Source organism: Miniopterus natalensis, chromosome 6, assembly GCF_054644295.1.
Source record: "Miniopterus natalensis isolate mMinNat1 chromosome 6, mMinNat1.hap1, whole genome shotgun sequence".
Taxonomy (NCBI): domain Eukaryota; kingdom Metazoa; phylum Chordata; class Mammalia; order Chiroptera; family Miniopteridae; genus Miniopterus; species Miniopterus natalensis.
In genome coordinates, this window is record NC_142086.1 from 78035105 (window position 1) to 78047481 (window position 12377).

Below are 12377 nucleotides of genomic sequence, written 5' to 3' on the forward strand. Positions count from 1 at the left end.
TTATTTTTTTCCACTTTGGAAAAAAAATTGTCACTCTGTCTTTTAAGGTAAGGAAAGGAGATGCTTTGTTGTAAAAATGTCCTGGCTGTGATTTTCACAAGGTTATGATATAGGTAGGATATAAAAATTCCCTTCTGACCATTCTGAGGCAACTACTGAAATAAAAACAAATACAGTACTTGATAATTTTTCAGTAGGAATCCCATTATAAAAATAAACAAATTAAAAATTGTATTACTCTGGTGCATTTGTTTTCTTATTTCAAAATTGAACCATTTTCCAATCTGTTTCCACTTCCTGTTCTCTCTCCATTCTGAAAGTTGAATAAAATGACATACTTTGGGGAGGTATTGCTATGGTTCTAGCCACTAAACGTGAAACAGACCATAATTTTATCATGTTTTTATGCACCATCTAAGGAAACAGACTTGAAATATTTCTGAATATAAACAGTTTAAAATTACAATATATATTTTTTTAATTTAAGAAGCAGGTATTTTTAATGCCACAGATAAACCTCATTTAAGATATAATTTATTTTCTCTCATTTACTAAAGTTTTTAATATTACATAATTTTATAATTGCATAAATATTATACAAGTATTAAACAATAATGTCAAGGACCAGCCTTTAAAATTTATTTTTTAATGTAGTGTAGTCAAAGCAATGGATGAAATGTATGCAAGAGAAAGGAAAGGAGAGAGGAGCTCCAAATCTTTCTCCAACTGTAGAAATGACAGAAATGGGTAAAATTTGGCCCAATAGTCATTAAGTTTTATCCTGCAAACTAAAGTAATTGACCTATTTTACCTCCTTGCTATGTCAATTTAAAGAAAATAAATTATCAAAATGAAAGTTACAGTGAAATAATTTTGATTTTTCACATTGTTTTGTATTGTATTATGTGATTCAAAGAATTATCCTACCTTGTTGCACCTATTGGCAAATCTATGCAGAGATGATATAAGGATATTTTCAGCTTCTCTCACTTTGTATAAATCTAACCGAGTCTTTGATTTTTGAGATTGTTAATAACTGGTTTGATGGCTATGTCCGCTTAACTGATTGAACTGGCCTACAGTGTTGCCACTTTTTAAAATTATCTGAACTTTCTGTTTCACCTATCTTTTCCTATAGGGTTTTTCTACTGGAAATGAGATTTATATACACACAAATATAAAATAAAATCTTTAGCAAATTAGCAGTGGGCCTAATTTAAAAAAAAAAAAGAAGAAGAAGAGGGCAGCAATAACAGAGCAGATAAAATGGTGGCGTTGTACCTTGAACTGCTATAACAAAATACCTAAGACTGGTGGCTTTAAAAACAGGAAATTATTTCTCACCATTCTGGAGACTGGAGTCCAAGATCAAGGTGTGGGCAGACTGGATTCTTGGTGAGGACTCAATTCCTGGCTTGCAGATGGCCACCTTCCAGCTGTGTAGTTACATGGCAAAGAAAGAAAGCTCTAGTGTCCCTTCCTCTTCTTATGAGGGTACTAATCCCATTACAGGGGCTTCACCCCCATGGCCTCATCTAAACGTAATTCTCTTTCAAAGGCCCCACCTCAAGTACCATCACATTAGGGATTAGGTTACAACATATGAATTTTGGGGGCAACAAACATTCAGTTCATAACAGGTGGTAAGATATAAAACACTGTAAAATGGTAATCAGTTCCTGTGACAAAAATGAGTTCTAATGAGAATGAAAATTAATATGAGTGGAGTTTCTAGAATTAATATTTTGGGTCATATAACCAAAATTAATAAAAAATGGAAAGCAAAACTAATAGAACTCTTGATCAATATGCCTTAGGTAAGAGGGAAAGTGTGGACAACATAAGATGTTATTATCATTATTTTAGTTTTATTTTAGCTTCAATAGCATTGCTTTAAGTTTTCAATTTAAAAAAATAAATTTTTATTTGGGGCAAAAAAACAAGTATTTTAATGCAATCCAAGTAAGTGAAAAATGAAGTGAAAGTTCCAATTATGGCTGCCGATTCTGCGGAAGGGCACACATACTCCCCAGTAACTACCTGGTCTGTCTCTGCTGTGTAAATGAACCTCCAGATAGCAGCCAACAAAATTAAACCGGATTCTGAAAGGGAGTGGCAACTAGCTACAGTCTTTGAGATGAACCATTCTAATAGTCATTCTAAGCCATGGGAAATCTGATTGTCTCAATAATGGGGGTGGGGTGCTACTGCTATAATACCCAGGGTCTGGAAATGGCTAAGCATCTTGTAATTGCCAAGAGATCACTTATTACAATAAAATTTTTAAAAAGTGAGGAACCAGTGTGTTTTTTTCTTTGATTTAGCTTTAAAAGGTCTGTCCAAGCAGAAAGTCTGATGCTGAAAACAACTCCTGGCCACTGATTACATTCAAGCATATGATGAATTTCTCTTCCGGAGCCGAGGAACTAAATAGCGGATGATGGAGTCTATCAGAGGACATTCAGGAGAAGCAGCACAGGCTGGGCTGCCATCACTGGCAATATCGTCAGGCACTCTGCTTATGAAAACAGAAAATAGCAGAGATCCAAAGGGCAACCAGTCAAAAAGAAAAGAAGACCTGAGAGCAGAGTTCTGCTTCTGTTGTTTTAATTTTGATAAGACAGTGTCCCTTTATTTTTCTTTTTAATTTAAAATTAGGGCTGTTTCCTCATTTACAGAGGGCAACATCTAGGCAAAAGGAAAAAAAAAAGTGTTGCTGATCAGGACAGGCACAAGATTTTATCTCTGATTTCTTAAAAAATCTTGTTTTAATTGACTTTTTTTTTCTTTTTTTTTTCTGGGCCCTTTACTTCTCCCTAAAGAAAAAGACCTGCCTCCAGGCTGACTTTCCACTCCCCTGTAGATGCCTCATCCTGGGGCCACCTGGCAGAACTGCCGGCAGAGTTTTTGAAAACTGGACAAAGGCAAACAGAAGTGGCCCATGGCCCTCTCAGCCCCATGATGCAGTCTCCTCCAGCCCTCACCTTTACGCAGTGAAAGAGCTAAATGACATCTACTGCTGTGATGTTTTACTTATTTCCAGGCACTTTATAGTATATGCTCAGGAGGAGCTTTAAGTTTACCTTCACTCTCTTAGGAATGTTTTCATATGTGGAAGGTGTTCTTTCTTCTGACTTTACAACAGTGGTGCATGTCTGCCTCTATTTTTAGAGCTCTACAGATATTTCAATTATGATTAGGTTGAAATAAGAGAATATACAGCTGCATTCAAGCCATCATCATATTAGGAAGTAAGAAATGATGCGTTAGAAAGTAATAGAAAGTGGTGAGATGTATCCTCAAAGTTCAGTTTTTAATACTAATATTTCTGTGTGTGTGTGTTTCTTTCTTTTTTCTCTTCACTTTTTTTTCAAATTTATAGTTTCTTTATTCATTTATATATGGGATTTCCCTCAGGATAATTCACCGGAGAAACATGGGCCATTGATCCTGGATCAATAAGAACATATGTCTTACTCTGATAACACAGAACAGTGGCATTCTTTTGACCGTTTAAAAACTCAGTGTAAACAGAACTGAGAACGAGCTATGATAAACTGCATCTATAATATAAACGGTATTCTTGGGAAGCTGTGGCCATTCTGAGTTCTCCACCTTTATACATTTCAATTGAAAACAAAGGTTTTATTTTTTACTCTCTCATATAAAACGGTATTTGTTCATCAGGCAGCTACACAGCCCCTTTGTGATTCAATTCGTCTCCGTGTCTCCTCCCTGAATCTAAGGGAGCTTCTAGAGTTCTGCATAAATGGTCCGCAGGATATTCTCTCTGCCTCTGATCCTGGCCTGCAACACTCCTGCCCCGTCCCCCCGCCCACCTACAGGGAAAGAGGCTCTTTAGGTGCAGCCCTTCCCTCCAATGCCGGGTCCTAAGGAGCCCACTGCAGGCGCTGTCCTTGAGAGAGCCGAGAAACAGTGACCGAAATGATTTTCATCAGCCCTTTAAAAATAAAGTACTTACGTCCACTCCGCCACTTCTCATCTCTCAGGTTTCAGGCTTCAGAGCACGAATCGCTTGCTGATGAAGAGGGCAGATGAGGACCTTGTCTCTTCCTAATAATCCAACCCATCAGTCCTTCTGCTCTCCGCTGGGTCCTGGGGGGTGCTACTTCCCTGTTTCTGCATAAAAGAAAATTCCCTTTTATCATATCTTGTTTTATCTTTATTCTCAGCCTCATTGTAAAAAATCTATGAAGGCTGCCAAGTCTTGTTCTTGATATGTTAATGAAAGCATAAAAAAATCTGGAAAAAAGATTCTTTCAGCACTGCTTCAAGTTGAAGACCACATTCTTCCTTTGGTCTCAAGTACTCTCTCACAAGAGGAATATTGGCTCTTTCTCACTGAGTTGTTGCTCTCCCAATTTTAATCTTTCCTGAGGCAGATGACTATCTTAGGTAAAAGAGAAATAAGTCTATACAGAAAGATGAGAGGGAAAAAGGAAATTAATATATTTCTTAAAGTCTGTGGACTCAATTATTTCTATATAGAAAAATTCCTTTCTCTTCGAGCTGTTCCTGTGGCAAACATGTTGACATAGGACTCCACGAATTTGAATCTCCACTGTTCAAAATACACAACTGACTTGTAAGACATCAAGGTCCTGGTTGCTCTAAGGTCACGTATAATCCCTAATGCTTGGGTATGAAAAGTCCCTACCACTCATCTCAATTTCTTTTCATATAAAGCCCACTATTCTTATAGCCTCTCAAATATTTTGACTCCAGTCTCTCAGTCTGATTCTTCAAAACAAGCGATGACTACATTCAAATCACAGGAGCAAGCTTCAGTGATGTCATTCAGGAGTTACCTAGAAATATCGTTACATATTAAATAGAAACGTTAGTTCTAAAGGGGAGGAAAATTTAACAAGTAGTCTTGCTTTGCCTGCTAAGAAATTCAGGACTAAATAACATATTCAAGAACAACAATCAGATTGTTTAGATTACTGGTGAATTAAAACTAAAAAGAATTTAGTATTTTATAAACTTTACATATCCATGCCTTCCATTATAAGTCAGAGCAGAGTTTTTGTAGGCTAGCAAATTATAAGCTATTAAAAAATATAGAAAAATAAAATATGCTGTTGTTTTATTGTTAGTTGCCTTCATACCTGCCTTGCTTTATTGTTACTGATATCTACGCAACCACAGCAATTTATTGAATAACAATGAAAATGTCTTTTATTCTTCTCACAATAATGATCTGAAACTGAAAAAGGTGATATTTTGTAAGAAAAATAAATATATTTATTTATAAGGATATTTTATGAGCAATTTTAAATTTTCAATTGCCATGTAAAGAATCAGAAAAAAACAAAAGCTTAAAGTAGAAAGGTAGAATAATTTCAACTGAAATTATTAACTTGTTTATTTATAAATTAAATTTTGGTCCCTGATATACACTTACATTTCTAATGGTGTATAATTTTATAATTCTTATTTATGAAAATATAATATACCTATTCCAATTAAGATACAAATAAATTCTTGAATAAGGAGTTTAGGGAATTAAATTTGTGCTTTTGTCATTATAGTGAAAAGTAATTTGAATTTTGTAAATCTGGGTGAGTTTCTCTTTTGACCAGTTTGACATGGGAACAATTTTAAGACTTGAAACAGGAAATATGGAAGACTACCACTATTATGTTTACCAGCTTATTTCTTTTACTCTCTTTGGCAAATGTCCAAATACAACATTATAATGAAACAAGTCTGCCATTTTCAGTGCCACCAAAGGTGCCCATTATTGATGACAGTCAGATGGACTACTGTCTGGTAAAAGTGATTTATTATTGAAGGGATATTTAATGACACATCACATTTTATACACAGTTAATTGTATCTGCCTTTAGGCACCATATATATATATTTTTTTTAGGATGATAGCTCTACCTTAAATAGTTGAGTGTTTCCTCTTAATTTTTACAGCCCCAAAAGATTATATGTATATAAAAGTACACAAATAAATAGAAAATGAAGATATTAATTTACTTTGTAAATTTTCTTTTCTTCAAAACGACATATTAAATTATTAGTAATCTAATTAGGGCAGCTTGTATGCAAAAGTATAGAGGAGGAGATTACTTCCTTTCTAGAAGTGATTAAAAATTTTATCAAAAGCTGTAGAGATCAGAAGAATGTAGCTATTGATTAGAAGGACTAATTACCTAGGTTAAAAAAAAAAAGAAACTGGTGTTGGAACTTGAAAACTTTAGTCTGGATTTTCCCTCTAACTTATCTACATATTCTTACCTGATGAATTTTATCTTAAAGTACAAAATAGAGAAACCAATTAACTTGAACTACAGAAATTCCTGTGTGTTGAATTTAAATAGGTTTAATCTTGTTAAATTGGACAGGGCACTAAAATTTAGATTACATATTTTAGAGAATTTTCCCTGGGTCTAGATATACAACATATGCAAAACTCAGTTACTACCTGTAAATACTCTTTGCAGTCTTCCCTATAAAGTAAAACTCAAGATCAGTTTTAAGCAGAATTTTAACAAAGATATGTTTGGAAACAACTTTGTTCTTTGGAATACTTTCCCAATTCCCTGCTCCAGTGTAGGCATATAGGTTGTCGTTGGAGGGGAAGTGCACGCTGTTTTATTTAAGTGGATGCTTAGAATCTCTCTCTCACAAAAAGCCTCATCCCCAAAAAGCTAGCTGAAAATCTCCTATTTGGCCTTATCATCTTTTCCACAAGTTTGTCAACCTCTCATTCTCTGACCTCGGCTGGCTTCCTTCTGGGAACTTTCCACGTGTTCCTGGACAAGACAACATGCTTGAAAGTTCACACATGAAACATCTTACAAAATGAGATGTTTCCTGTGAGAATATTGCTTTAGAAATGTATTTATTTTTATTCTAGTTGCTCATTTAGTAGACAACTATGGGGGCCTATCTACAGAGACAAAATCAAACTATGTTCAGCATGTCCTCATCATCATATATTACCTCAGTAACTTACACTTTTCAGTTAAAATGAGCTTATTTTCCCATGTAGGAAACAGATGTGAACCATCTGTTTTTAATCAAAAATCCATATTAAATTACACCTTTAATTCTAGTGATAAGTAGGAAAACATCTTAAATGTAATTTGACTTGTGTATACGATTTCTTCATTAGATTTACTTTCTTTTAAATATGTCAAAACCTCATTAGCTTGGATGACGATGATGTAATGAAGAAATTAGGAATCTGTGCATCAGGTAAACCAGGAAGAGCTACGGGAGCAAATCTGAATTACACACGCAAGCGCTGAGAGGACCATTAAGCAATTTGGTCCATTTAACATTATATGCCCATGTGTCTCTTCCATGTTTTGAAGTAAGAATACTTTTACTTACTCTTAAGATAACTTTCTAATTTATTATTCATTTTTCTTACTTTGTTCTATGTATCTTCCTAAAAAGTCGGGCGGGGGGGGGGATGAGAAATATTGAGGAGTCTAATCCATATACTCTTTAAATAAAGTCTTAAAAGGTAAAGGGATTGCTTTTGTATGATGTGAAGATTTTACCTTCTTCCCAGTTTTTATGGGCAAATTTGTGACCTTGGAGGAAGAATTTGCCCTACATGATTGAAACCTTTTCTGTCAAAGAGTGAATTTACCCTCTATTATCAGGCAGACAAGATTAGCAAAGGGCCTTACCACAAAAATGTCTTTATTATTTAAGACATAATGGAAGGAGATTCCCCTCCCCACTCAGATGTAGTATCAACTCAGCTCTGCAAGAACACAATTCCAGGAGACACGAGAGAAGGAAGGAGAAAGCAGATTAGTACAGCTGTGATGGTCGTCCTTTCCGTAGTGCGTGCTTTCCTTTGAAGAAGATACTATTGTCCCTTCGATGTTACCTCTATAGTCTGGCTTTTTGGAGATATCCACAATCTATGGCATAGCCCTGACCTGGGGCTCAGTCCTATCTTTCCAAATTGCATCCAAGATTTCTAGCAGGTCTTTATCCAGACAGATGCACACTTTGATTCTAACAAATCACATCTTTTGTTTTATATTTTATATCGTGTTGACAACATAGCATATTCCAAAATGCTGAAAGCACTGATTCTAGAGAAAAACATAAGTTGAAAATGGTAGATCTTTAGGGCTGTAGCAGTAAAAGAGGTAACATTTTCAGATGTGTAACTGGGCAGAAGACAGCCCAATTTGTTTATATGCTACCAAGCATTAGTCAAAGCACTAAAAGAAACTCTGCTTGGGGTGTGGGGCCTAACACTGAACAGCTTCCCCTAACAGGCCAGAAAACTGGGGGGAGAAACAACCTTGTGCAACTTAGACACCTGGGCCCAAGAATCAGACAGGCAGAAGGACCTTTCTGCATTAGGTTACAGCTGTTACCAGACTAAAGGGGTCCATTTGCCTTGACACATTAAGGCTCAATAAGATGCAAACAGGAGCTTACAGCAAAGAAAGTGAAGGTTGAATTTTAAGGAAATGGTACAGAGCCTGGAGTCCCAGTGAGTTAATACTCAAAGACCTGGCTCCCCGATGGCTTCCAGGAGCTGGGTCATACAGGGGACTAAGAGAGTTAGGGTCACTGTCAGGGTCATGGTATCTAGTGATTGGTCAGTGCTAGGATAGGGGGTAAGAGATTAGTGCACCTGGTCCTGATGTTGTGGCTGTCACTTGGTCCGATTTCAGGGCTGTTCTGGGTCTGGAGCTGAAATAATATAAGAGGCCTAGATGTTACCTTTAGTTTGACTGAAACTCTGTCTCTGTGGTCAACAGACCTGAGGCTTTTCTCCTAAGATTATTGATGCTGATCAGAACCTCATTGTCCTGAGGAGGGCTTAATGCTTAAGGGTGTGGACGTGCAAGGGCGAAGGAGGCAGGGAGTCAAGGTGCTGGCTGAGGTCGGTGTCAATCAAAAGGAAAGAAAGCAGATAAGGTCATAGTAAAGAAATAAAGTTTCTGCGTGGTTACACAGAGAGTGCCAACGGATAGTGCTGTCAGTTATGAAATTGTTGCCTAGTAATGGTGTCAAGTGCTGAGAAGAGGTGTGTCAGACAAAGAGCCCTCAGGCACAGAGAAACATCAGACATTCAGAATGCTTCCAACTAAACGGGTAAAGGCGACTGAAAAACCCTGGCAGATCTGACTTCCCCTCTTATCTGGTAGAGAGGAGGGCTGGGAGATACATAACTTACTGAAACATGAGAAATAATAATGCACATGGGAGAAAATAATAGAAAAAAATGAAATAAAATGAAACCAGTGTTTGTTGCATGTTTACTGAGTAGAAACTGTATGTCAGGACTCCACTACACACTGGGGAAACATCCGAGTCCTGGCTTCTCACACTCAGGCGGACAAAGACAGACCATAAACAAAGGCACTAAATAAGTTATGTTTTATGCTAGAAAGGGATGCATTTTATGAAGAAAATGAAAGTAGACAAAGACAATAGCCAGTTAATTTGCATTTGTGGTAAATAGGGAGCTGATTGAAACTTTAAATAGAGCAGTAGGAGAACTGAGAAAGCATTGAAGGGCTTGAGAAGAAGAGTGAGATGGTGTTGACCTATTTAACAGTATGAATCCAGTTGATATATTGGGTGATTCCCCACCCCCCACCCCCAACGTCTCTAAACTTTCTATATTTTTCAAGTTACAGTTAAAATTAAAATTAAGTCTAGTGCCAGGAGTTGAAACAGAATTCTGATCATTTTCTGTAACTCTGATAGAAAGATCTGACAACAATAAGGCATTGGAATTATAAGATAACAGCAGCTCTACTAAAAAAAGGATCTCTGGCAGGTGTCATAAAATGCTATTTAAGTTTTAGACAGATAAGATAGGTAGATTAAAATATACAAATCTCAATCTCTCTCAGAGAGATCTCACCTACCCGCAGCTGTGTGGTACTAATTATTCAAATTGCAAAGAACCTTTTGCAGGAAAGATAAAGAAGGGCATATAGGCTCAAACTGCTGTCTGAAAAGAGAAAATTTTCAGACATACTTGTCACATTCCTCCTATGATCTTGAAAAACACTAAAGACTCAAGTAATTGCTTTCCTTTTTTATACTGTTATTGTTTTGCAAAGTAGATGGAAGTCACAGGCTGTGACCACAGTCCATTGTTCTTAAGCAAGATTCCTCAGGAACCTTTGTGTTCCTACCCAGAATATAGATTATATATCTCAACAAGCCAAGAAGGCCTGCAATGCTTGCAAATTACTTATGAGAAGGCTGTCTCCATCTAAAATTATTCTTGCTTGCTTTTAATGTTTTCACACTAACATAAATAAATCCTACACTGCATTGCTGAACAGTAGTTAAGAGCTATAACTGAATATCTTGGCAAAGCTACAATTTCTGTTCCAGTCAAGTTATTGTCAATGTTCTTGTTTTCTTGTTGGGTAGTGAGTTCATGTATGGGTCATCATTTAACTAAAAATAAACAAACAGCCAATAAATAAGCAAAAGAGGGCTACGATTGGATCGTTATTGACAGTGTGCCATGAACTAAAGATCATGGAAAATTATCTTATGTGTAACTGATGTCTGTTTAAGGAAAAAGTGAAAATATCAAAAGTTAGTAAAAAGACCATTTGACTGGCCTCTATTATTTGCTGTACTGGATCTTCTCCTCCAACATAGTTAAAAAAAAAAAAAATGCAAACAAGCTCCCAGCCAGTATTCAGAATTATTTTTTAAATGACAAAAATTACAATAAAATGTATCTTGAAAATCAAGTTCCTTCTTTATTCTGTAGTTTAATTAATGAAAATGTTCTCAAAGATGGAGACAGTTTTTGAAAAGATGAAAGTGGTCACTTTTTTCAGTATTATACTCCCACAAATATGTTGATATAATAAATTTAGTCAGGAGTTCAGTAGCAGAGCTTTTCAACTAATAAGAAATTGAGCCCGGCCAGGTGTGGCTCAGCGGTTGAGTGTCAACCTAGGATCCAGGCAATCGGGGTTCGATCCCGGTCATGGCACATGCCCGGGTTGCAGGCTCGATCCCCGGGTTGCAGGGGGCAGCTGATCAAAGGCTCTCTCATCATTGATGTTTCTCTCTCTCCCTCTCCCTCTCCTTCCCTCTCTCTGAAGTCAATAAAAGATATATTTTTTAAAAAAAAAGAAATTGAAACTTATCAAAGAAATTCATACATTTTCAATTAATGTCAATTGAATAAATTGATTACTATGAATTGACTACATTAAACAGGCACTTTCTTTTAGGAGCGCTTGAAAATAATAAAGATGATCCTTCTCCGGCTTCACGACAATCCTATGTGGGCTTATGCACAGAGAGTGATCAGTCTTCATGGGTCACACTGAGTGGAGGTTTCTGAAATTTGTAGGTCTGTGCACGTTCTACCCTGGGCGATTAAGAATAGAGAATGGGTGCTCAGCCTGTGAATTTCGGGCACTATCATGAGAAGTGAAAGTTACACGCTTCAACTGGCTAGCGAGCAATTCCCTCAAGATTTTGCTTAGTTGCTGGTGTTACTAAACATTTTCCTGAGTTTTAGAAAACTAAAGCAGTTGAGGCAAAACAAGTTAAGCTCTGATTTCAACTGGGAAAGGCTCACAAGTAAGTCTCATGTGACCAATTGCTCCTGATTTAATAACCTTGGGGGTGATGGACAAGGTTTCCAGGCCTCACACCTCAGGTTATAAGATCAGGAGGGGAATCATTGTACAAAGATTCTGTTTCTTCATAGGCCGGCAATGCTGTGATGGACAGACAGTGAACATGTTCTAAAGATGCATTAAGACTTTCTTAAATAACAAATACCTAAAATCGAAGGCCTATGAGCATACAAATCGCGTTCTGAAAGGAGTCAGCAACTTGCCTCTTGCCAGCTGCTTCCTTTTATTCTTTCCTACTTTACTGAGTTCTAACTGAAAAATAAAATAGTAAGATATTTAAAGTGATGTATTTTTTTTTTTTTTTGGGGGGGGTTAAAAAAAAATATGGAATGCTTCACTAATTTGCGTGTCATCCTTGCGCAGGGGCCATGCTAATCTCTGTATCGTTCCAATTTTAGTATATGTGCTGCCTAAGCGAGCACTAAAGTGATGATTTGATATTCACTGTAAAAGGATTTGTACACATTGTGAATGGATTCCCCCCACAGAGTTAATTCACGCATCCATCACCTCATATATTTACCCTTTGGGGGAAGGGAGTAAGAACATTTAAGATCTATTCTTTCAGCAAATTTCAATTATACAGTAGTGTTATCAACTATGGTCTACACATACATTAGATCATCCCAGTTTCTACAGTTTTCCCAACTTCTCCTTATTTCCCTTTTCTTGGATGTTTAATCAATTTATAATTTTTTTCTATGAAGATATTAGAGATTATCCTTG

At 36.5% G+C, this 12377-nt stretch overlaps 1 non-coding gene across 1 annotated transcript; it reads right to left on the bottom strand.

Annotated features, from left to right (window-relative positions):
* Window positions 1-11969: 11969 nt before the first annotated feature.
* Window positions 11970-12073, bottom strand: LOC148092958 (U6 spliceosomal RNA). The gene has a single exon (XR_015714752.1). It is a non-coding gene; the product is annotated as a U6 spliceosomal RNA (small nuclear RNA).
* Between the last annotated feature and the right edge of the window lie 304 nt (window positions 12074-12377).